At 44.1% G+C, this 25779-nt stretch overlaps 1 protein-coding gene across 4 annotated transcripts in view; it reads left to right on the forward strand.

Moving 5' to 3' along the window:
• The window catches only part of cmip (c-Maf inducing protein), a 251793-nt gene that overhangs the window by 20207 nt on the left and 205807 nt on the right, over positions 1-25779 (forward strand). The window contains exon 1 of one of the 4 annotated variants that reach the window (XM_085991753.1): positions 16991-17091. The exons of the other annotated variants lie outside the window; for them this stretch is intronic. The gene's annotated coding sequence lies outside the window, so the exon portion shown is untranslated. Of the gene's footprint in view, positions 1-16990; positions 17092-25779 lie in introns of those variants that run through there. 4 annotated transcript variants of the gene reach the window in all.

Consider the following 25779-nt stretch of genomic DNA (forward strand, 5'->3'; position numbering starts at 1 on the left):
ATTAGAGTGCTCAAAGGACAACGTAGAGATGCAAACAAAGAATTTCAGTAGTCATGTACATGGTGCACATACACTTGGGCACTGATACCAACCTCAGTGATATTTGTTGATAACTGGATACTGAATTGTTATTGCCAATCTTTCATATGCTAAATAATTTTTCTGCCCAAGTGGGGAAGGTGTTCAAGCTGCACAAGGCTGAACCCAGAAAAGTAGATTATGCTGCAATTGCTGTCTACATCCATTTTATTTAAAATCTCAAAATAAGGGGTTGGCCATTTAGGACTGAGATGAGGAGAAATTTCTTCACTCAGAGGGTGGTGAATTATTGGAATTCTCTACCCCAGAGGGCTGTGGAAGCTCAATCGTTGAGTATATTTAAGACAGAGCTCGATAGATTTTTGAATATTAAGAGAATCAAGGGATATGGGGATAGTGCAGGAAAGTGGAGATGAGGTAGAAGATCAGCCATGATCTTATTGAATAGCGGAGCAGGCTCGAAGGGCCAAATGGCCTACTCCTGCTCCTATTTCATGTTCTTATGTTTTGTCTTAGAGCATCTAAACTGGACAAGTTGAATTGAAAATGATTTCTTATTATTTTGTGTTGTTTACATTCGAGTCTGTGAATCATCAGGTCACTGCACTACAAATAGGAAATCACACCCAGTATCCATTTATTGAAGAAAAATAGCAGAGTTAACACATTCTGGTTCCCTCTGCATTCTCAGTGGATTACATGGCTATGAAGGGACATCAGTTTCTGATTTTATTTTAAAAAGAACTATCTCTACAAATCACGTTTGAAACACATTGCAGCTATTTAGTGGAATATCAAAGTGGTGATTTTTGGTTAATAATCATTTTAAAATGTTCGATAATGACATGACGTTCAGGAAAAAAAATGATTGTGGGCTCAGGCGCCTTTGCTATACAATAGCACCGTGGGAAGATTCAAAACATTTTTATTCAGTGATGTGCCAACAATGAGCAGCCCAAGGTCATGTAGTTCTATCATTTGATCTGAACCTATATCCTGTATCCTGCAGATTTGACATGGCACTCAAATGTACTGCAATGGATGATAACTCATATCTTACTTTACACTGTTTTCTTCCTCTTGCTCACTGTAGTTGGGGACATTTTTCTGTGTATGAACTGCACATGTGAACACCTAAAAGGTCAGAAACAGTCAAAATATATTCTCAGTAAATTAACAAGGCGACCAAAGATGAAACCTGGCTTCCCAGCAGCCAGAACTTTGTGCTGTAATTGAAGTATTTTTTTGGTCAACTTGAAACAAGAGAGCAGAGGGATTTGGATCTCTAGTTTGGTGTAAACAACACTGAATTGCTTAATCCTGAAACTTAACTTCATATCTTCATTTCACCATATCCGGATTGTTCTGTCACACCACTTCCCTTTTTGACTCACTGGACAGATGTAATGCTACATTTTATATTGGTTAGTTTTAACCCTTTCATCAGCAGGGACCTAAACGAGAGAATAAAATAACAAAAAAAAGGTTTAAAATAAAAACACTTTGTAACTTGTAATCGAAGTGTTTATGATAAAGTGCTCAGTAAATTAGTAAAACACTTTCATAACCAATGCTGTGATGTCCAAATAGAAGTCATATGATCTGGTACCCTGCATCTAATTACAGCACAATGGCTGGTAATCAGGCAGTCATTTGATCTAGTAATACCACAATTAACTCGGGCAGCTCCCACACTGGTACAGAATGTTACATTGCAGTTTTAATCTGCAGAAAGGAAAACCCCACAACCTGTGCAAACTGTGCAATTCCCTTACAAGCAAGTAAAGCTCTTTCAACTAAACGGTTGCTCTTATCATTATCAGGATTCACATTTTCAAAGTAATGCCAACCCTGAACTTTGTGCATGGTAGTAGATTGCTCTTAAAAGAACCTTCCACTGTATCTTAGAAGGCATTTCACTCAGTAAAACCCACCAGATCAAAGCAAAATATTGCTTTCTTAAAGTTCTTAATGTTTCTAATGTATAAAATGTGTTTAAACATGAAGGAGCGCCCGTGCTGTTCCATTGAGGGCTGAGGGAGTGACTTCTGATTTCCTACCCACATGTATTTTGAAGCTATTTCCTAGACAGTGACACAGGGATAGTTATAGTGAGCTCATTTAAGTATGTTGATGCTTTAAATCATTTGCTTTTAAGATATAGGCAAACTTTATTACATAGATGGCAATGTCAAAGTTAACAGACAGGACAAATGTAAATTGCAAAAGAGCTTTAATCAGGGGTTAAAATGCAGTCCGACTAGTACACCTTTCAATCCTTGTCGCACTTGGTGTTTATAATATCAGTTCTTGATTTTCTCAGGAGATTGCCATTGGATCTCATGAGACTAGAAAAAGATGTGTGTGTGCCTGCATCATTCCTGGTTCTTTTGGACATCCTGCCATACATTTCCAAAGCCATGATTTCCCCTCACTAGCGCAGGTACATTTACCTTTTCAACCTTTTATTCCTTTTTTTGTCTGACTCCATGGACCCTATCACCAGACTCTCCACGAGCCTTGCTCTTGTTGTTCAATCCCTGGGTCTGATTTCCTTATCAGATCTTGCCATCTATAGACTGTGTTTCTGAGCTGCAAGGACCTGCTCCCATCTTTCCATGTATGGCGATTGGCCAGTTGAGCTGCCAGTCAAACCACTATTGCCCTACTAGGAGTGGTTTCCTGCCAAATAACCCATGCTGAGCCCCTTCCCACATACCATGTGTGAGTCTTATGAGAAGTGTTTGAATGTGAAATTTTGGATGAAGTCATTAAGACACCTAGGCCCCTACTGTTAGTGGCTCCAGTTTTTCCTGTCAAAGTAAAAAAAAATCCTATATCTTTGGGTATTGATCCTTGGAATCTTGAAACATAGAAGATAGGAGCAGGAGTAGGCCATTCGGCCCTTCGAGCCTGCTCCGCCATTCAATGAGATCATGGCTGATCATCCAAATTCAGTACCCTGTCCCTGCCTTCTCCCCATATCCCTTGATCCCTTTAGCCTTAAGAAATATATCCAACTCCTTTTTGAATATATTTAATGAACTGGCCTCCACCACCCTCTGTGGCAGAGAATTCCACAGGTTCACCACTCTCTGGGTGAAGAAATTCCTCCTCATTTCAGTCCTAAATGGCTTACCCCTTATCCTTAGACTATGACCCCTGGTTCTGGACTCCCCGGCCATCATAAACATCCTTCCTGCATCTAGTCTGTCCAGCCCTGACAGAATTTTATAGGTTTCAATGAGATCCCCTCTCAATCTTCTAAACTCCAGTGAGTATAAGCCCAATCAACACAATCTCTCCTCATACGTCATTCCTGCCATCCCAGGTATCAGCCTGGTGAATCTTCGCTGTACTCCTTCCATGGCAAGAACGTCCTTCCTCAGGTAAGGCGACCAAAACTGCACACAATACTCAAGGTGCGGTCTCACCAAGGCCCTGTACAACTGTAGCAAGACATCCTTGTTCCAGTACTCGAACCCTCTTGCTACGAAGGCCAACATACCATTTGCCTTCTTAACCGCCTGCTGCACCTGCATGCTTACCTTCAGCGACTGGTGCACAAGAACATCCAGGTCTCTTTGCACTTCCCCTTCTCCCAATCTATTGCCATTCAAATAATAATCTGCCTTCCTGTTTTTGCCACCAAAGTGGATAACCTCACATTTATCCACATTATAGTGCATTTGCCATGTTTCTGCCCAATCACCCAATCTGTCCAAATCGTACTGGAGTTTCTCGACATCCTCCTCACAGCTTACCCTCCCACCCAGCTTTGTGTCGTCTGCAAATTTGGAGATATTACATCCAATTCCCTCGTCCAGATCATTAATATGACTTTATAACAAAAACATATTATAATTTAAATCAAAAATAATTTAAATTGGAAATGTGAATTGAGTGATTAAATTGCTTGACGATGCTAATTTCCTGTATAATTCCATATATCCTAAATTAAATACTAAATTGTTACCACATGTATTTGACTTACCTAATGATCTTATATTCCTACATAGTAGACCTTTAGTACCAGTGTGGCAGTGGCAATCTATTATAAACCTCTCAGTGGTGTTCTAGCTCTCCTTCAGTTGTAAGTTGTAGAATAGTGCAATGCACATTTTATACACAAAATGGTGGTTTTGCACTGGTTTCATGCTGAGCTAGGCCAATAAGGGCTGATTTTCATCAGGCACTGCTTTATAAACTTATTCTGCCTCATGTACTATAATTTTAAATTGGATCTCACCTCACTGAAGTTCAATTCTATTGACTCAACAGCAAAATCTTATATTGCACCATACCTTAAGTTTATAAAAAAGATATAGAAGGCTAAAGTATGGAAAGACTAGGGGAACAGCACGGTAATTATTCCCTTAATTTACTGAGCATGGGGGTAATTCTGCAACAAAAGTTTCAGCAAGCCAGCCCCAAAAGTGCAATTGGGTGTTCCCGTGATATCCCAACTTCCTCAATACACTAGCATTTGACTGGGCCTTTTTCCAACAGATTCAGCATTTCCACAAACTCTCTTTCACTTCTTTATTCTGAACCAGTGTCACATTTTTCATTTGATTTGAAAACGTTCCTTTTTATTTCCTCCTACTTTATGTTTCTGTTCTTCATTTTAGAACGCAAGTGTGCTTTTCTAACATATTGAGATCTGATAAGAACAGGGCACTTTTCCCAATTAGTTTCTGTGCAAGTTGTGAGATGGTATCTGTGTGCATCAGATGTTCACTTTGGACTGGAGTTCCTGGTCTTAAAGGACATCGATTTAAGTCTTGTTCTTCACCTAGGCCAGCCATAAAGGTGGGAGATGTCAGTTTTGAAATTGTCGCTTGGGGTTGTACTTTTTCTGTGCAGTGCCCCAGTTACATTTGGTAAAATAATTGCTGTTTATTGAAATGAAGACTGAGTAGCTTGTAGCTTGCAGTGGATACAGACATTTTGCACTGCACACATTGAGGATATAATAATGATTATATAGGTAATGTACAAAACAAAATGGGTTAGGCACAATGGTTACATTTATTAAGCCTGCTCTACTTATGCCAGTTTGGAGTTGCCATGGTGATATTTTGGTCTGTGCCTGGGAGATCAGCTCATCAAGTGAGAGCTTCAGCTGTTTAAATTATTCCACGTTCACTGCTCTGTTTGATATTGTTGCTAATTTAAGGAACTCAAACTCAGGATGAGGAGAAATGTTTACGTACTGCTAATTGTAAGCCAGTAAAAATCCCTAATTACTTAGATAAGTAAACTTACTGATCTATAATGTGTATTGAATGATCTCAACCAGGGTGAAAGCATTCGCCATCCTAATCCTTTTGTTAGAGAGATGGGGAGGTGGAAATTGGTCACAGTTTCTGCTCTTGATTGCTAACCAGTGAACCCTACTTAAAGAGAGAGTGTGTGCGTGTCCGTTTGTGTATGGACAAGATTATGTTTGCTTTAACTGAATTTTGGTTCCTATACAATTAAGCCTTTTTCTAATGACCACCTTTGGGACTGTTTTACGGCAGTCTTTATTGACAAACAGTATCTTTTTTTCCCAAATGAAGCCAAAATCATTAATTTATTGTTGTGATTGTCTTTAACCAGCTGGTCTAAGATTAATTTCACTCTAGACTAAAGCTAAAAATCCAACAATTGTATAGACCTTTTAGGGGGAAAAGAAACCCCACAGTAAAGTGTGGCCTTTATAAAACCGCAATCTCAGACTTGTCACCATCATCACAGTCAGTGACATTCAGAATACAACATGAGCCACTTAAATGCCAGCATCCTTGGATTTCAGTTTCATAACTGACCTATATTTGTGAACGTGTCTAAGGAAGGGAAGGGGCTGCTTGCATTGATGCTTGTTGCATTGCTTGTTTCTTGTGTTATGGCGTGTGCATATTGCTTTAGAGGCACTGTGCTTATTACATTAACAAATAAACTAGTATTTATATTATTGTGTGATGTCGATTGCTTTGATTTCTTTTTTAATCCAAAAATTGTTGAGATATACGTGAATTTTCTTTCAACAACAACAACTTGTATTTATAAAGCGCCTTTAACATAGTAAAACGTCCCAAGGCGCTTCACAGGAGTGTTATCAAACAAAAAAATTGACACCGAGCCACATAAGGAGACATTAGGGCAGATGAGAGGTAGGTTTTAAGGAGCATCTTAAGGGAGGAGAGAGAAGTAGAGAGTCGGAGAGGTTTAGCGAGGGAATTCCAGAGCTTAAGCCAAGGCAGCTGAAGGCATGACTGCAAATGTTGGAGCGATTAAAATCGAGGATGCGCAAGAGGCCAGAATTGGAGGAGTGCAAAGATCTCGGAGGGTTGTGGGGCTGGAGGAGGTTACAGCGATAGGGAGGGGTAAGGCCATGGAGGGATTTGAAAACAAGGATGAGAATATTAAATTTGAGTTGTTGCTGGACCGGAGCCAATGTAGATCCGTGAGCACAGCGGTGATAGGAGAAGAGGACTCGGTGCGAGTTAGGACACGGGCAGCAGAGTTTTGGATGAGTTCAAGTTTAAGGAGGGTGGAAGATGGGAGGACGGCCAGGAGTGCGTTGGAATAGTCAAGTTTAGAGATAACAAAGGCATGGATGAATGTTTCAGAAGCGGATGAGCTGAGGCAAGGGCAGAGACAGGCGATGTTATGGAGGTGGAAGTAGGCAGTCTTGGTGTTTTCAGCGGATATGTGGTTCGAAGCTCATCACAAGGTCAAATACGACACCAAAGTGGCAAACGGTCTAGTTCAGCCTCACACAGTTGCCAGGGAGAGGGATGGAGTCGATGGCTAGGGAACAGAGTTTGTGGCAGGGAGTTTGTGGAGGAAATTTCTGCTCATCCAGTACTGGATGTCAGACAAGCAGTGTGACAAATCAGAGACAATGGAGTGGCCGAGAGAGGTGGTGGTGAGTTAGAACTGGGAGTCATCAGCGTACATGTGGAACCTGACATGTTTTCAGATGATGTTGCTGAGAGGTAGCATGCAGATGAGAAATGGGAGGGGACCAAGGATATATCCTTGGGGACTCCAGAGGTAACGGTGTGAGAGCGGGAAGAAAAGCCATTGTAAATAATTCTCTGGCTACAACTGGATTTAAGAATGGAACCAGGGGAGTGCAGTCCCTCCCAGCTCGACGACAGAGGAGAGGCATTTGAGGAGGATGGTGTGGTCAACTGTGTAGACAGGTCGAGAAGGTTGGGGGGGTGGGGGGGGGGATAGTTTACCATGGTCACAGTCATATAGGATGTAATTTGTGACTTTGATAAGGGCCATTTCAGTGTTGTGGCAGGGGCAGAAAACTGATTGGAGGGATTCAAACTTGGAGTTGCGGGAAAGATGGGCACGGATTTGGGAGGCGACAACACGTTCAAGGATTTTGGAGCGGAAAGGAAGGTTGGAGATGGGGCAGTAGTTTGCAAGGACAGCGGGGTCAAGGGTGGCTTTTTTGAGGAGGGGGGTGATGAGGGCAGATTTAAAGGGGAGGGGGACAGTACCTGAGGAGACGGAACCGTTAACAATATCAGCTAACATGGGGCCAGGAACAGTAGTTGGGCGGTCATCAGTTTGGTGGGAATAGGGTCGAGGGCGCAGGAGGAGGGTCTCATGGACAAGGTGTGCTTGGAGGAGATCTGTTTCAGGATAACTTCTGAATCTTGACACGTTTGATGCTGTAGTTCCTCAGGCTCGAGGGGCCGAATGCTCTACCCCTACTCGTATTCAATTTATTATTTATAAAGGAGGAGGTTACTAGTTATGGAATTGAATTTCTTTACAGTATAAAATACAAACCTATTTTCTGTTGCTGCGACAATCACATAAATTCAATTATATTAAATATCGTACAAGATAAATGACACTCTAAGTATTGTGTTTCTTTTCCAGCTGTGCCAGAACACATTATATTTCACCTTTTAGTGTGTAGAAAACACTTTGCTGTAAATTACAAAATCAAATTCGATAAATCCTTTAAGCTGCAGACCATTTCTTTTTAAGCATTTTCTGAATAAACAAAACAATTGTCATTTTGTTTTATTTTTGTGCAGAATGACTATTATTGGCTCCAAGGTATCGCTTTATTCTGCACAGTGACTGCTTCTTCCTGCTAATCTTTTTCACCCAGAAGGCGGTGGGGGGTCTGGAACTCGCTGCCTGAAAGGGTGGTAGAGGCAGAAACCCTCATCACATTGAAGTGCCCTAATCTGCAGGGCTACGGACCAAGAGCTGGAAAGTGGGATTAGGCTGGATGGCTCTTTCTCGGCCGACACAGACACGATGGGCTGAATGGCTTCCTTCTGTGCCATAAATTTCTATAATTCTATGATGGCCAAACAGCTAGAAAATGATAACCTAAATGTTTAAAACGCAAAGTAAAAATACCACGTTCTTCATTCTTATGTTATTACAAGAAAGACATGCATTTATATAGCACCTTTCGCGACGTCCCAAATCGCTTTACAGCTTTGTAATGTAGGAATTTACATTACGGCAGCCAATTTGCACACAGCAAGCTCGCACAAACAGTGGTGTTGATTGAGGGATAAATATAGGCCAGGACACTGGGGATCACTCCCCTGTTATCGTTCGAAATAGTGCTATGAGATCTTTTACGTCCACCTGAGAGAGCAGCTGGGCCCTTGGTTTAATGTCTCATCTGGAGTGTCAGCCTAGATTTTTGTGCTCAAGTCTCCGGAGGGGGATTTGAACCCACAACCTTCTGACTCAGAGGCAAGGGTCCTACTAACTGAGCCACAGCTGACACACAGGTTTCTTTATGCATCTAGATCTCCAGATTTCTAAACCCTCACATTTTAGCATTGCTCAATATACTACTTCCTCAGTATGTGGCAGTGACTATCAGTCCTGTGGCTCTGTGAGTGAATTTTCCACTATATAGTTTGTCCAAATCACACACATCTATCTTTATTGACATTTGGAATTAATGAGACTGGGCAATATGAGTATTATTATCATGACTTTAGTATAGAATGATCACTGCCCCTCAACAGTAGTCCTCTCAGCTGGCCTTCTATGTGGACTATGCTTCTACTTCTTTTGGTTGAGACCCCGCTGTGAACCCGCTGCCACGCGCCTTTCCCAATGTCGGGTCTGTCAACGTTGAACAGGCCCGACATGCAGTGGCGGGGGACCTAATTAAAATCATGAGCATCTAGTTGCCAGATGCTTAACAGCATTTTTTCACTTACCTTTTGTCTTTAATTTCATGACCACGGGCTCCCCGCTGTGTGCAGACCACAGCTGTCAAACTGAGGTGGGAGTTCAGTGGCCATTGCTCCAGCTGATTACTTGACCGCTTCAAATGTACAGTAAAAGCTCCCACCTGACTGATATTCACTTTCCTCAGGCAGAAGCTTTTTCTCACTCCATTTCCAGCACACATTCTGCAGGCTTTCCACTTTCCACTCTCCAACCACTCTCACCTCATTAGAAGAACTCTCTGACCATTGACAGAATGCTTCGGTCATCTCTATTTCACCTGCCATCTATTCCATCAAGATGGGTGCCCTTTATACTCTCTCACCTTGGTCCTCAGAATCCCACCACGATCAGCCCCAACACCAGCAGCACCAGGCACATCAGCAGCACCAACAACAACACCAACCTTCTCTGCAATCAGCTGGTGCTGCACAGGACACAGGGCATCAGCACCCGGCCACATTGCTGCCCGGGAGACCAGGGATGGCCTCACCATGGCCAGATTTACTTCACTTGACACTGTACACCCTGGCTGCCACATGATGCGCCAGGTTGGCACCACCCCACACCAACACCATAAAGCATCCCAACAATGTCCAAGCCATTCCTTTCACACTCATCACCATTGCGGGGGTACCGTTGTGTCTCACCATTCACTGCAACCCACTAAGCTACTTCCAAAGGTGCACACAGATCTGTCCAAGACCGAAAAGCGTTGAAAATAAAGGTTTCAATGTTTGACAACACATTAATAGAAACTTTACATGAACATTGCATAAAACACTCAAATGCCTACCCGATTGTGTTTTTAGTTGGTATGATTGCACTAGGATGAGGGTGAGTGTGAGGGGTGGTTAGTGAGATGGGATGTGGTAATACAGATAGAGAGGGATGGGTGGAGGTCAAAGGTAAGTTGGTGTGAGTAAGGATGTGCAGGAGTAGGGTAGGGAAGGCAGAGTGATGGGGATGTGATGAGGGGCACAGCAGGATGAGATTGAGTGTGGCTTTGTACTAACGTTTCATTGATCTACTGAGATCATTGCAATGTTTGTGGCACTGCACCCAGGTCCTCCTGACCACATCCCTGCTTGTGCAATGTGCAACCAGGCTGTGTTGATCTCCTGGGGAGGTCTCTTCCACACGTGGGAAGGGAAGAGGACCTCCCTGTGTGCTGTGACTCCCTCCATAAGCATATGGTGGGAGTGATTTAATTTTAATGGCTTTTAATGAAAAAAACATTATATCCGTGTCCTCGCAATCACCCATAATCTGTGCCATCCCATTGCTCACACTCTGTGCCTTACCATCTTCCAAATTCTAGCTCCCTCCCTTTCTTGTCTCTCCTAAATAGAAAACAAACCAGACAAAATAAATTAATTCTGATAAAAGCATATGGAGGGAGCCATGGGAGAGCCTGGGTGCAGCCCTGTGCCTTTGTGCAGTCATTGTCAGTGTTTGCAGCACCTCAATGCTGTAGTGCACTAACTGCACAAATGTTAAGACAAATTTGGACATGGTCCCTTTAAGGAAACCGGCTGATGACGTATCATGAAATGACGTCACCAGACACGCTTCCTCTAATTGGGCCGGGTAAAGCGCTGGGCGGGCTTAACAAGCCCAGTCAATGGAAAGTAATTTTACACAGCGGGATAGAGCCAGCAGCGGGGCTGCGATCCGCCACCATCATCGCCCGCCCCGGACCCGCCGAGGTAAGTAAAGTTGCGGCCTTTGTTACTGTGCTGATGGCTGGCTTCCTCTCTTGCTGGTTCTGCTATACAAATCAAAAATGAAATAATCCAACGAATCACTATGTTAATACTACAATAAGATGGTGGAACCAGTTCACAGACATTGCTTCTCAGTGATCTATTCATCTACTCATGGGAGGAAAATTTGCTGCAATTTTACCTGGTGGCAAACAAGCGATGGCTGTTTACATTATAGCGATCCCATAAGGCTTGTCTCTGAACAGAACAGACTTCTCTATTGAAGCCATTTTCTACTGTAGTGGCACTTACAGATTAAAGGTGCCACTCATCTTTAACTCATCTAAATGTGTTGTATTCTGTAGCAGTTTGTCTACCTGGCTTTTAGTTTAAAAAAAATTATTTCCGTGTCCTCGCAATCACCCATAATCGGTGCCATCCCATTGCTCACGCCCTGTGCCTTCCCATCTTCCAAATTCTACATCCCTCCCTTTCTTGTGTCTCCTAAATAGAAAAAAAAAGACAAAATAAATTAATTCTGATGAAAGGTCATCGACCTGAAACGTTAACTTGGTTTCTCTCTCCACAGATGCTGCCTGACCTGCTGAGTGTTTCAAGCATTTTCTGTTTTTATTTCAGATTTCCAGCATCCGCAGTTTTTCTTTTGTGAAAATAAATTCATTAGTATGTTTAGTTGTCTCTATGTCTGGAAAAAAACAAAATGGCCAGCTGTTGCTTGGCACTGCAGAGAAATGGGGCAGCTGTTGGTAATGAAGAAAGAATAATTGAACTATTATTTGTTATTAGGGCTCTATTCTAAATTTCCATTCCAAAATAATTCATATAAATGGTTGAGATTTCATACTCGGAAAATTCTTCAATTATATTTCTACGATTTAATCCTGCGGCATCCATTTTAAAAGGGTGGGAACTTCATTTTTATTCCTGTTGTAATATGGTACCTGTTACTTCCTGAAGTCCCCTACATTTTCAGTGGGAAATCAACCAAACAGAAAAGCTTGTTACACTTTGTGTCCTGATGTGAAAAGTTTCACCATTACTAGCCTTACATTTTTGTTCCTTCTATGATTTATTTCTGTACCTTTAATCACAGGTCCATTGTTCTTAGTTACAAAGTGCCCGTTCACCTGTATAGTCAATAAACTGGGCATATGCTTACAGAAAGGAGGGAGGTAAAAACCTGATCTATGTATTTATTGTACAAATTCTCACGTGGGAGCTGGATGGCTTATTGACCTGAATGGACATAATCCAATTTTGGTGATTTATACAAACACGAGAGGCAGATATTGACCCCAAGCCAACCTGAAATTTCATACACTGAGATGGTGGGAGTGGGGGTAACTTTTCCACAGGGTTTCTCCCACTTGTCTGCCATAACTTTGGTGGAAGAGCCACTTAAACCCCGGAAAAATGGTGTTGACGCCATTTTCTAAAGTTTCTGTGGCTCTTCTGTCGAATTCATGGTGGGTTAATGAGACGGCCGCAGAAATTCACCTCCTATAGCTTTCATGTAGCACCCATGTTTAACCCTTTGTTGTCATTTGTTGATGGATTTTGTGCTTGTCAAAGTGACAATTAGTGCAGGGAAATTGATTTTTTTTCACCTGATACAAACACTCCCAGAGAAGGTACAGCACGGTTTAGGCACAGCATAAAACTTCCTCTACAGGACCACAATGTAGCTGAACCCCAGTCCTGAAGAGCAACCCCATCTATATCGATGTAATGGAGGGAAGGGAAGAGGTGTTTAGCCATGATGCACTGGACATCATGGTATGGGGTAGTCTTGATGGACCAGCTGGTCTTTTCCTGCCCGTCAATTTTATATGTTAGTTTTATTCCACCCCAGATGTCTTTCTGGCCTGTCAGAATGAGTCTGCCAATCTAAGGCTGAATTTTGTGAAGTGGATTTCTGCCCAGGGAAAACTAAATGAAGTAGACTTAGATTCATTTCACTCGGGACATTAACAACCAACTGGCAGGGGCGGGGGTGGTGAAGAATACTGGGCTGGATTCACTCCTAACGTCACACCAGTGAAAACACAGTACTCTAAGTCACCTGGCTTACATTTAACTATACTCTTGATTTGGAAAATTTGTAATTTTGTCCACTATAAAGCAGGGTCCGATATATCCAGGCTCATTAAAAGTGAATTTAAGTGCTGGAACTTCATTGAAACGAGTAAGTTCATAATACGTATGTAGAAGGAACAGTAGAGAGGGTTGAGCTGGTAGAAAGGAGAGCCTAGTGTGTACAACTGTCATAGAAAGTTCCTGAAAAAGGTTGACTGACGCAAGCAACAACTGTTACACTTAGGTCAGGAAAACTGCTCTAGAATGATAAGTTTCCCTCCCCCAAAAATGTGATTAAGCATTAAAGGCAACATCAAATTTAATTAAAACTGATGCAGTGTTAATCCATTATATACTCTGTAACTTCTGTTGTGCAAACTTAACTGCATGAATTTAGCATGGTTAGCACTTCCTGTTCCTGTCATGACTTTAATAGGAGAGTTTCTTTCTGTTGTGGGTTTAAAAATATTTTAAAGGTACCGCTATATGACTGTCATGAGTTTGATGACCTTTTAAGAGGTCAAACCTTTCTCACAATGTGGCATGCTTGTGTCGGAGTCAGGAGGTGGCATTGAGCTGATCCAGTGTTACTTACCATAAGTTAACATGTCTGTCGCTTCCAAATATGTCTTCTATAAAAGATTGTTTAATTTTAACTGAAAAAATGTAATTTTCTCAATGAACAGCCATTTTAATTATTGGGGAAGTTAACATATGCTTATTGGCTAGTTGGATTTTCCATTTGTCTGAAAAGGTGCACCACAGGATTTATTATAAAACTTAAGAAGCGCTGCTTTGGTAAACCATCTTGCAGAACAGTTTACCATTGGAAGGTCTGATGCTGCATCACTGACTGTGTCTACCACTATAAATGAGCTGCCTATCTTGGAGTTTGAATGAATCATAATGCATAATGCATAAATCTGAAAAACAAAATTGCACATGGAAGTTTGGATTGTGGCAGGTACAGCACATGCTGGACTCTGAGGTTTAGGAGCTGGCTGATTCTGGAGCCACAGCTTCCATATACTCCCAAATACAGTGACGACAGTGACTCTTTAATAAGATACTGTCATTCATCAAAAATAATATGGCTTCTCCTGACTGCCATGACATTGATGCCTACCCCCTGAAATGCCCTGGAATGTGCTGAGGTATACCAGTGAATACCAAATATATAACAGACTGGACAGAGGTGAATGGACAGGAATAATTTGTTTCTTATATAAATAAATGTACCTTTGCTAGTATGATTTTATATTTGTCTGTATCCCAATGAGGGCTTGGAATTTATAACAGCAGTTTTAATGTAATTGGTGTCATTGTGGTGTTAATTGCCGAATGATTACAAAAAGATTCAATACAAACCCCTAATTTTAACCACTAATTTAGATTGAAAAGTTTGAACCCAACCCTTGGCAAAGAGAGTCCTTATCTTACACTATTCCTGTTGTTTTGTTTTATTGCCCAATGTATTATTACTTTCAAATTCAGATATTAAACACTGTTTGAGCACACCCACCGTGTTTTGGATATAGAAGATTAATGACCTATTTGCCATGGAAAAGACATTAGACTCAAAAGAGTTTTCAGAATATGACGTGTTGCCTAAAGTTGTGCAAGGCCTCTCCTAGAAAGTGGCTGTCATAATGAATGTGATGCAGAAACCTTCTGAACAGGAATGTGGGCCACTAAATTGAGAAATTGTTCTGTTGAAAGGCCTGGCATTGACCACATTCCTATTTCAGCCTCGGGGCATTCCAAGGCAGTTCTTAAACAAAGCACTGTTGATTAATATGGGATTGAGTGACACCTTTGAACGTCAGAGCTCCAGCTAACAGCGTTATTAGACACTCAACACGAGGTGTACGGATTCCTTGTGGTGAAAACTGATGCTTAAGTTCCGTTTGGCTCAGGTTTAACACTTTATTCTGAGCGCTTGCTAACTGCTAATCTCAAGATGCCACCAAATAAATCCATTGGAAGCATTTAGCAGATGCTGATGCTAGACTGCAATTACAGAAGTGAGTGAGCAGGCCTGTGTTTGAGAGTCACATTTTGGGATGAGACTGGCTTACTGTATATTCTGTTACATAATAAGGCTCCAGATCACTCATCATTAATTAATAATGAGAACCCACTGAATTTTTCAGAAGACATGCTTGTCAAGAAGATGGACATCTATGAAATGACCACAAATGATCCTAGCCAACATGGGTTTTATTCTTATCATCTGTTGCACAGTTATATCTTGAGAGAATATTATATTTGTATTCTGAATTTTGTTTAAAATAAAATCAAGCATATGAGCAGGAAGGAGCCATCATGATTATACGCAACCATATGAAAATATTTGACATTTGCATTGCCTATCACTGAAAATATCCTGGGGTGGGGGTTGGGTGATTAGCACAGTAGAGTCTCCATAACACACTCTTTAGGAGTTTTGCTAACTGTTTAGTGAGGACTTTATTATATAAAAAGGTGTTTTATATGACAGTGGAACTCAACACAGGGTGAACAAGTCTGCTGCTCCTACCTTATATGACAATGTTTGGTAAAGACAGCCAGCCATCCATGGACCTTCATGAGAAGCATCATCACCCAGCAGTGAAAGAGACATTTCAACAATCAAAAAGTGAATGCTTTGTGGGGAGCACAGGAAGGCGGAGGAGGGAGCACCCACAATCTGCCCAAATACATTTCAAAGTATACCAAAGGACATATTTCCATCAAAATGCCATGAATGTTCTCGACAACAATGCTTGGATTCCGAGGGCGCTGCCTGGGTCTTGTAAAGAAAGACTATTTCCCTTTTTTCCCTGCCCACACAGGCTACATATCAATATATATGTTGATAAAATCCAGAGGCTATGACGTCCAGCTGAAATGAAACTTCTTCTTTCTCACAGTCTATAATACAGTACTTTCCCTGTGATCATGCACCCTCTGTAATTCAAAACCCCAGAAAGGTTAAATAGCAACAAAGTTCAGAGAAAAAAAAGCTAAAGTACAAAAAACAGCCATTGCTTACTAACTTGGACAATAAAAGAAAAAAAAAGGACTTGCATTTATATAGCGCCTTTCCCAACCATTGGATGTCCCAAAGTGCTTTACAGCCAATGAAGCGCTTTTTTTGAAGTCTAGTCGCTGTTGTAATGTAGGAAACGCAGCAGCCAATTTGCGCACAGCAAGCTCCCTCAAATAGCAATGTGATAATGATCAGATAATCTCTTTTAGTGAGGTCAATATAGCTGGAATACTATGCAGCTATTATTTTAGTTAGTCAATATTTTTCATTAACTCTGTATACCACTCATCTCAGGACTATACTTGAGCTATCATAAGGATGAATTATATGGTTCATCTTGAAAAGAAAAGAACTTGCATTTATCCAACACCTTTCGCGACCTCAGGAGCCCCAAAGCATTTCACATACATTTGAAGCATAGTCACTGTTGTATTGTAGGGAAACGTGGCATCTAATTTACACACACCAAGGTTCCACAAACAGCAATGAGATAAATGACCAATTAACCTGTTTTAATGATGTTGGTTGACCAGGATACATTTATCCCTCCAGAAATTGTGCTGTGTGCGGCTCCATTTGTAGGAAATTCCCTTGCTATTTAACAAAGGTGTTAATCCCCGTATTCTGAGGCTGACACCACAGCATCCAGTTACTCATCCGCTACAGTCATGATAGTTTATTGTTGTGTTAAGTAATTTTATTTAAGGCCTAAAATGGAAATGAGTAATTCTAAACTGATGAATTTGTGCCAGTAATAACATTGCAAAGAATTTACAGCTGATTGCCATCACCTGTAATGATCATTGAATTAAAACAGTGTTTAAGTTACCAGCATGCAGGAACTGACGAGGTGAAAGAATTACTTGTTCAGGATGATGAGGAGCTAACCCTTTATCATCTGCATATGTATGCACTTAAAATAATTACGTACTTAAGAGAAGTTCTGAATGTACTTACAGTTGTGACATTAATAACATTTCAAGTGACCAAGGGGTGAGTATTTAGAGTACTTATTGAATTATGTCAGCACACTTGACCAGTCGGGAGTGACTATTTTGTTCACAGGAAGGCAGCATAGCGTATTTAATCCTGTACAATAGCTCAGCATGTTGGTGGCTGGAACATTTCAGCTATATTGTTCTGAAAAGGGGGGAAAATATTTTTACTTTGCTTAGAGAGAAAAAAAATCCAAGTTTATTTGAAGCTCTGACCTTTGTTTTGAGCGTTCTGAGGCCTTGAAGTTATGGTGTATGGAGATCAGTTTACGCTTAACACGTTCACATGAAATGCCTCAGGTCTGGGGTTGGTAATTCTGGTTTGGACGTATTCCTGGAAGTTTCATTACATGACCTGCAACCACCCCGCGCCGTCATTGGTCACCTGACACCTCCATCCTCGTGGAGCACGGCCGCCTCACGCCAATTGGAGAGCGAACAGATTCTTCATTGTCTGATTGGATGATTCTTGACTGTCAGTCAAACAGCCTTTTCCCCACATCTCCTATATTGTTATATAAATAATAATAAACAAAAGTATTCAAAGAAAATGAAAAAAAAACTTTTTTTAATGCCCCTATGGTTTTTCTCCGAAGTCTTGGAGACTAATCTACAAAATCCTGGAGACTCCTAGGCAATCCTGGAGTGTTGGCAACCCTACTCTGCTCCTATTTTAACATATATAAATGGGTTAATACCTCCTATAAAATAGAAGATCAAAGAATTTCATTCACTGCCGTTTGCGCTGTGCAATTTTAAGGCTGGAGTGATTGCCGTGTGTCCAAATGACTGCTTGTTTTGTGCCTCACTGCTTTTCATATTCTGGGGAAGGCCCAACCCAACAAGCAAAGATGCTCAAGTAAAATCGGACTTCTTGCCTGTCTGAAATTCTGTCTGCTAGTTAGAGAAACATTCTTACATTGTTATGTTTATTTTATATTTTACTGGTATTGTTTTGTAGAATTTGGCCTCAAAATAAGTCTCCAGTGATTTGTCTGTCAGATCATTATTGGTTAAAGATGAACAGCACTGCACTGTTTCCATGGTAACTGAGCATGATTTTGTTTCCAGGGTAACTGCTTGCAGTATCTTAGATAATACAAACAGGTCCATTACCTTTTTTTTTCTATTTCACTCATCACTGTGTAGATTTTCCTTTGAAAAAAGATCCTCTTTGAATACAAATATATACAAAACGAAAATGTAAATCAGAAGTTACAGTTTTAAAGCCTAGAGCAATGCAAGGTATTAAATTATTAATCCCAGCAGCCAGAATTATAAGCCTTTTGGTTTTTCTGTATTTAATATTTAACAATGTACCCATTTGATTTGTTTTAACCTTTTGATTACAAGCTGTCTGTTACAAAGGTCTTTTCAGTTTTAAATGTTTTGACTTGCATAATATGAAAATACATCTTGCATAACATTTATGAATAACCGAATAAAAACAATGCTATCCATGCAACAGAAGGTTTCCCACTTACCAACAAGTAACCATCCTCCTTGTGGGGAGGGGGGGGGGTCTCTTTGGGTTTGAGGTTGTCGTACGGTACCTAGTAATGGAAGTTTGGAATCAGGTCAACCATCTATAGCAGATTTGATAGTTGGATAACTGAGCCAAGCTGTCCCTCTGTCCTCCAAGGCACAGTTGATCATCGACCAAGCAGTTTGATTCACTGACAAAACCTGGAGAAATAGACATATCACTGGGACTGGGATTCTTCCTAGCTCCAGATAACATTGTCAGCCAATGCCCTAACAGGTAAGGTGGTTCCAGACTCCACAAGGAGCACAGCATTTATCACCGGAAGGCAGGGCAGTCTTAACCGGGTAAACTCCAGCAGAACTTCTGCACACACTTAGAAGTCCTCAGACTTTGGTTCTGTCAACCTGTACCTATATTCTGTAATTTGGGTAAGTGGGGTATGTCCCAGAGGGAGATGTGTACACCTCATGTTGGGCAAATAGAAACTTTACTCATGTGGATTTTTCGGTAGCTTTTTGGAAACATAGTGATGTCTTTCTGTGCAATTCAGATATCCAAATACCCCCCAAAACACTCATAATCTGTACTTAATAAAAATAGACTTTGATCTTCATATAGAAAGTAAAGAAAACGTAATTACATAAATATTTCTTCTCCTCTTCTCCCAGACTTATCTTGGGGTCTACTTCCATAGGAATAGACATCCCACCATTAACTTGTCTAAGTTGTCTTTCTTTACTTACGAGCCTAGACCCTAGATAGTAAATATCAGCAGGCGATTCGACTGCAGGGTTGTGGTGTTATAGTTGAGCTGATTCCTGTCCTCACTTTACAGCCTCACAGGTAGAGGTATCACAATTGGCCTCCATACCCCTGGCTAGATGGTCCTGCTAAGGTTTACTGGAGGACCATCTAGCCAGGGGTATGGAGGCCAATTGTGATACCTCTACCACCACCTTGACTGAGGTCCACTAATGAATCACAGACCAAGGAATGCACCTGAAACCTTCCTGGTCTGGATGGCTCACTGGACAATACATTTACTCAACGAGCCATCTGGAGAAGCTCAGATTTTAATATTTTTTATCTTGGTTTTAATTGTATGAAATCTGCAGCACTGGACACAAGTAGAGTTTATATATAAACATGATATAATGGCCTAGAAATTCAGTTGCGTTCGCCAGCCATTAGCGCCATAAGAGGAGTAGATTTCGAGCGCTAGGCACTTAGCGCCCAGGCGCAGGCCGATCTGCGCCTACGCCCAACTTCAGTTGACATTTAGCGCCGGCGCAAAGTGTTTGCGCCCGCTCAGCTGCGCGCGCAGCTTATGACGTCATTTTGTCGTGCAACGCTGTTTGTGCGCCCCAAACCGGAACTTCAGTGGCGCCCGCCCAATGTGGGCGTGGCGCTGTTAAGAACTGTGAAGTGGAACGCAGCAGAGGCCCTGCGGGCCTCGGGGAGCGCTAATTAAAGGGCACTCAGGCTGGACTATAAAGGCCAGCCATTTTGCTGCAATGACTTTAGTGCTTTGGATTTCTGGACAGAGACCAAGGAACAGGCCTTACTGATTTGGGACAACATAGGAGAGGTATTTTTGGCTTCTGGCCAGAGCTTGGAAATTTGACTCATTGTGATTTCACTGTTTGCAAGTATATTATGGGGGCTGCATGGGGTTCCAACCCTCAGTTCCAGCATTATGTGCGAAGGGCTCGCAGACGCTGTGTGAGAGGGGCAGCCATGCCTAGACGCAGAGGGGCCATCAGGCGTTGGCAACGTAGGCCTTACCCACTCAGGGAATACCGGCAGCAGGTGTCCTATCTCACCATGACTGCCGCGCATTGTGTGAAGAGGCTGCGCTTCAGAAGGGAGGTGGTTGCAGAGATCTGCCAGCTGCTTCACAGAGATCTGCGTCCACAGCTGATGTGCAAGATGTCTCTGTCGGTGGAAGTGAAGGTCACGGTGGCTCTGAACTTTTATGCAAGCGGCTCCTTCCAAGCCGCTGCTGGGGACATAGCGAACATCTCCCAGTTCGTCGTGCATCGCTGCATCCGGCAGGTCACCGATGCCCTTTTCGCAAGGAGACACCAATTCATCTCCTTCCCCGTGACCCTAGAGAGGCAGGAGCAGCGTGCAGTCGGATTTGCCAGGATTGCCGACTTCCCCATGGTGCAGGGCGCCATTGACTGCACGCATGTGGCTATGCGGGCACCTATCGACAATGCCGAGGATTACCGCAACCGGAAGGGCTACCATTCCCTCAATGTACAGCTGGTGTGTGACCACAGGCAGTGCATCCTAGCTGTCAATGCCCGCTTTCCAGGAAGCAGCCACGATGCATTTATCCTGCGCCAGACTACTGTGGCTGACATGTTCCAGGCACAGCCTCCCCCAAGGGGATGGCTTATCGGGGACAAGGGCTACCCTTTGTGTACATGGCTCATGACCCCGCTCCGCGCGCCCAGGACCCCTGCTGAGGAGGCATACAACGAAAGCCATCAAGCCACAAGGAACATCATAGAGCAAACGATTGGCGTCCTCAAGCAACGGTTCCGCTGCCTGGATCGTTCCGGCGGATCTCTACAGTATTCGCCGGATAGAGTCTCCCAGTTCGTCGTCGTTTGCTGCATGCTGCACAACCTGGCTATCCGCAGGACTCAGGCACTGCCACCTCACGTTGGACCACCGCCTCAGGAGGACGAGCAGGAGGACCATGAGGAGGAGGAGGAGGAGGAGGAGGAGTACCAGCCCAGGAGGGAGCCACAAGGTCCAAGGGCCGTCCGCCGGCGGCTTATTGAACGACACTTCTAGGCCCCCTCTCAGGGAATGGCTTGTGGCAATGAACGCACCTGAATGCAGCCGCTCCGCAAGCCCTCAGCCGGTTAACGCAACAACCACTTGAAACATGACACATGAACAAGCTGAATAAATAAAAAGCTTTATTTAACAAACTCAGGGCCCTTCCCACATGAAACACAAAAACAGACAACACCCCCAAAAAACAGTCAAAAACATATCTCACTCCCACAACCTGGGGAGGAATAACAAAACTTGTCCATCCAATTGGCCTTCATCCTCGGCCTTACCAAGACAAACCCCCCCATACAGAACACAAACACCCCCATCTAAAAAAACATTTGCCATCATCTTCGGCCTTACCAAAATAAACCCCCCCCATACAGAACACAAACAACCCCATCTAAAAAAACATTTGGCAACACACTCTACTTGGTGTGCCGAGAGGGCGAGTCCTTGTGCAGGCTTCTCTGGCCCCTGCCCGACCTGCTGCTCTGCCTCAACCTGGGCCCTGTGGGTGTTGCAAGGCTGGGGGAAGGCTCCTGAGGGGCACAAAGCGTGACGGCAGATGCCCTTGGGGGTCGGCCTAGACGAGGTCCGGCCCTGGAGGGGCCGGCTGCTGACTGCTGCAGCTGTGGCTGGGCAGCATCAGTCTCTCCAGCAGCTTTGCTGGGGGAGTGGCAGTGGCGGCTGCAGCAATGGGGGCAAGCTGGCTGATGCCAGGCGCTCGCTGGTCGCCAGAGACACTGGTACTCGGCCGGGCTGGCACTGCAGCAAGCGCAGCAATCTGGTGAAGGCCAGACCGCTGTGCTGCAGCAGCGCGGCGGGTGCCCTGGCGATGCGTCCGTGACACAGCGAGTGTGGCAGAAGTGAGTGCCCGTACTGCCCTGGTCTGTGCCCGCATCAGACCAGCCAGTGTCTGCACGGCACCACTCATGAACTCTCGACTCGCGTCCTGTGCTGCCGCGAGTTGTTCGACACCCCTGGCCTGTGAGTCCCCGAAATCGGCCACACTATGAGCCAGGGACTCAATGGCCTGAGGCAACTGTCCCACAACCCCCATGAACTCGGTGTGGCGCCGCTCCGAATCCGCGGACATTTGATCAAGGAGGCGCACCTCCTGGGCGAGGACCGTCTCCGGACTGGAGGCCGGACTCTCCCTCTGGGGAGAAGGCCGCCGAGCTGGCCGACCCTTCCCGCGTGGCTGGACGCCACTGGGCCCAGCAACTGCCCTCCCCTGCAACACTTCCCCCCTCTGGGGAGAAGGCAGCCGTGCTGCCCGACCCTTCCCGCGTGGCTGCACGCCACTGGGCCCAGCAACTGCCCTCCCCTGCAACACTTCCCCCCTCTGGGGAGAAGGCAGCCGTGCTGCCCGACCCTTCCCGCGTGGCTGCACACCACTGGGCACAGGAGCTACACCCCCCTGCAACACTTCCCCCTGGCTCTCCTCCAGGCAAGACGTGTCCCCTCCATTGCCATCCCCTGGCGCGGATGAGGGTTCCCCCGATGTGCCGCCTTCCTCTTGGTCCTCGTCGTCCTCCTCTTCCGAGGGACTGACACTCGCGGCTTCAGGGACCTCCTCCTCACCAGCTGAAAGCAGGAAGGCGCAAGAGTAGCTTTAGAGTGAGGACAGGGCGTCAGCGAGGGAGGCATGAGTGGTGGCATTATGCGCATTGGTGGGACAGTGGCAAAGGATGTAGATCTGAAACGCAAGGGGAACGAGAGAGGTCCAAACGGTCATGTCCTTACCATTGGGGCCCAGCACAGGGTCGGCATCTCCAATAGCAACGGGGCCAATCACCCGGGCACGCATGAGTCGAGCCACGCGCTCCTCCAGGTCACTGAGCTCCTGGAACTGGACACGGCCTCCCCCGGTGACAGTCCGGCTCTTCAGATTCTGCGCCAGCTTGGCCTGCAAGAGAAAGGACGGCCTCTAAGTACAGTGTGGTGCCCTGTTGTTGTGTGCACTGCCTCCCATGGTCGAATAGCTTGGCCAGTGTGTCAAGTGCAGAAAGTGCTACTGATGATCATGCCAGTGCCATAGCTGCTGGAGGAGGGCTGGCCATTAGGCCTTTGAGGTCCCTTTGCCCATAATGTGAGGTGCACATGCAAGGATGAGGAGGACACTGGAAAGGGTACTCACCCTGACCAACCGAGTGAGGTCGTTGAACTTCTTGCGGCATTGGTCACCAGTCCTGGGGACATCGCTGTTGGCTGTGACCCTCTGGGCGATTTCCCTCCAGGCTCTCCTGTACAGCCTCTTGGGAGCCTTCTTGCCACTGTCCGGGCACAAGATATCTCTTCCCTTCTCCAAACCCCTAAGCAGCACCCTCAAAGCATGCTCTGAGAAGCGCTGCGCTCGTTCACGGGCCTTCTGCATGGCTTCAGGCGCTATTTGGGTCCAGCAGCAGTGTTCAGGCCTAGCTGGAGGGCTGCAGTATCCAGGGCGTGGCAGCAGACCAAGTCGACCCTTCCCCCTTTAAGAGCTGGCCGGCATCAGGGTGTCTGCTGTCAATCAAAACATGACCGCACCTGCGCTGCGCCCGGCCTCGGCGTTATCACTGCACCGCCGGCTTAGCGCCTAAAGATAGGGGTGCAACGCCAGTTTCAGCGCTCGCCCAAACTCCTTGGCCAAAGCTACTGAATATCGGCGAAGTGGCCTCCACTTTCCGGCGGGCGCTAACTTTAGCCCCTGCCCGAATTTACCGCCCCAAAAGTGGCTATACTGAATTTCTAGGCCAATGTCTTCCAACACAACATACTGCAGAATGGCAATACTGTACTATCCTTGTAAATTCCTTATTTAAGGAAGCCCAAATAGCTCTTTGCTCTGAGTCAATGCCAAGTAGCCTCATTACATGGTAGCCTTAAAGTTGCAAGCATCAACGCTAGTTATTCTAACAGTTATGATGAAGTCATTCCTTTTCATTCCATTACTCACACTTTTTATAGCCTAATTGCTGGAAATTTTTCAGCTGCTTCTTTTTCTTCTGGTCAGAGAGCTGTGCATGGACTTATTTAGGCCATCTGGGTCACATGACAGCTCTTTTTCTCCAAGAACTAAGACCAGTAAGTGCTGTCACTGCAGACTCGCAGTTCCTGTAATGGTCTGATTTAAGTAACACACTGTTACCATAAGGGGCGGATTTTATACAGGAACTGGAGAGGATGTTATCCTATGAGTGAAAAGTTTAATGAAAGAGTAGATGTGAGGAAAGTAAGTTCTGTAATTTCCATTGCTCATTTCAGCGTTAGTCATAGCTTCAAATGGGAGTAATAAAATGGGGGGGGGGAAAAAGAATAGAATGATTGTGAAGGGCATGTTAATGACTGTGGAGATCTTGTTAAAGGCCTGAGTTAAGAAAGATGCGCATTTTTCCTCCTGTGGGTTATTTTAAAGAAAATAATGTTGTTTACCTCCCATTCAGAGTGGGAGTAAGCTCCAAGAAGTGCAAGTGTTGCCTATACCCACACACAAGTGGATTGTGTAGAGGAATTTTCATTCCTACAGAATGGGTGAAATGGGCATAGTTGTCTGTATCATGGTACAGTGTGACCATAGTTGGAGGTACACCACTTGCAGATGAACTATTCCAGGGAATGGATGTACTGCACTAGGATCAGTTACCTGGACAGAGGACCAGTGTACGGGTTGTAGGGGGCTGTGACTGTCATCTAGCCCATGAAGATCTGCACGCACAGCCAACCATCCAAGATTACCTCATTTGTGAAGGAAATGAGCTGGCCGCTGGAGTTTATTTTTCTTTTCATTTGTGAAACTTGGCAGAAATAGTACTTCACGATATATTTTTGAGATGTGTTAAATTTTATGTGAGATTGAATTTCATATCACCACACAATTTGGAGGGAATCTTTTAACAAAAAAAAAGGAGGATCCACTAACAAAATCCTTCATTTCAAAGTTGCATGTTCCTCTGATTTTGTTAGTGAGCCATTAATTATGGATAAAAAAGATGGCAATGCATGATGGGGAAGGGAGCGCAAGGCTGAAAAAGGAAATGCATAACGAAGATTCACAGATTGTCTTACAGACATAACCTAAAATAAAAACATAAAATGCTGGGAAAACTTATCATCTGTGAAGAGAAAAAGACAGGTTTTGATGTTTCAGCGTGTATACTCTTCATCAGGTTAAAAAGCTTTGATGAATTGGAACCATCTGCTAGTCTTAATCCAAAGTGAATAAAGCTCAAGGGTTTGGATCTTGCTCCACTATCGCGCCTCCAATTGGAAACGGCAGCAATATTGTGCGGCAAGGCCCACTAATGTATTTCTGCCTCAGTCTTGATTTCTCTCATTGCCCCACCCTAACTGCAAGGCCGCTGACTGCCCTTTCCCTGCAAGTAAACAACGGCGAGGATGTAGGTTCTAGAAAGCTCTCCCATT

This window comes from Somniosus microcephalus, chromosome 6 (assembly GCF_052327205.1).
Source record: "Somniosus microcephalus isolate GS21.2 chromosome 6, FLI_Smic_1.0, whole genome shotgun sequence".
NCBI classification, from domain to species: Eukaryota; Metazoa; Chordata; class Chondrichthyes; order Squaliformes; family Somniosidae; genus Somniosus; species Somniosus microcephalus.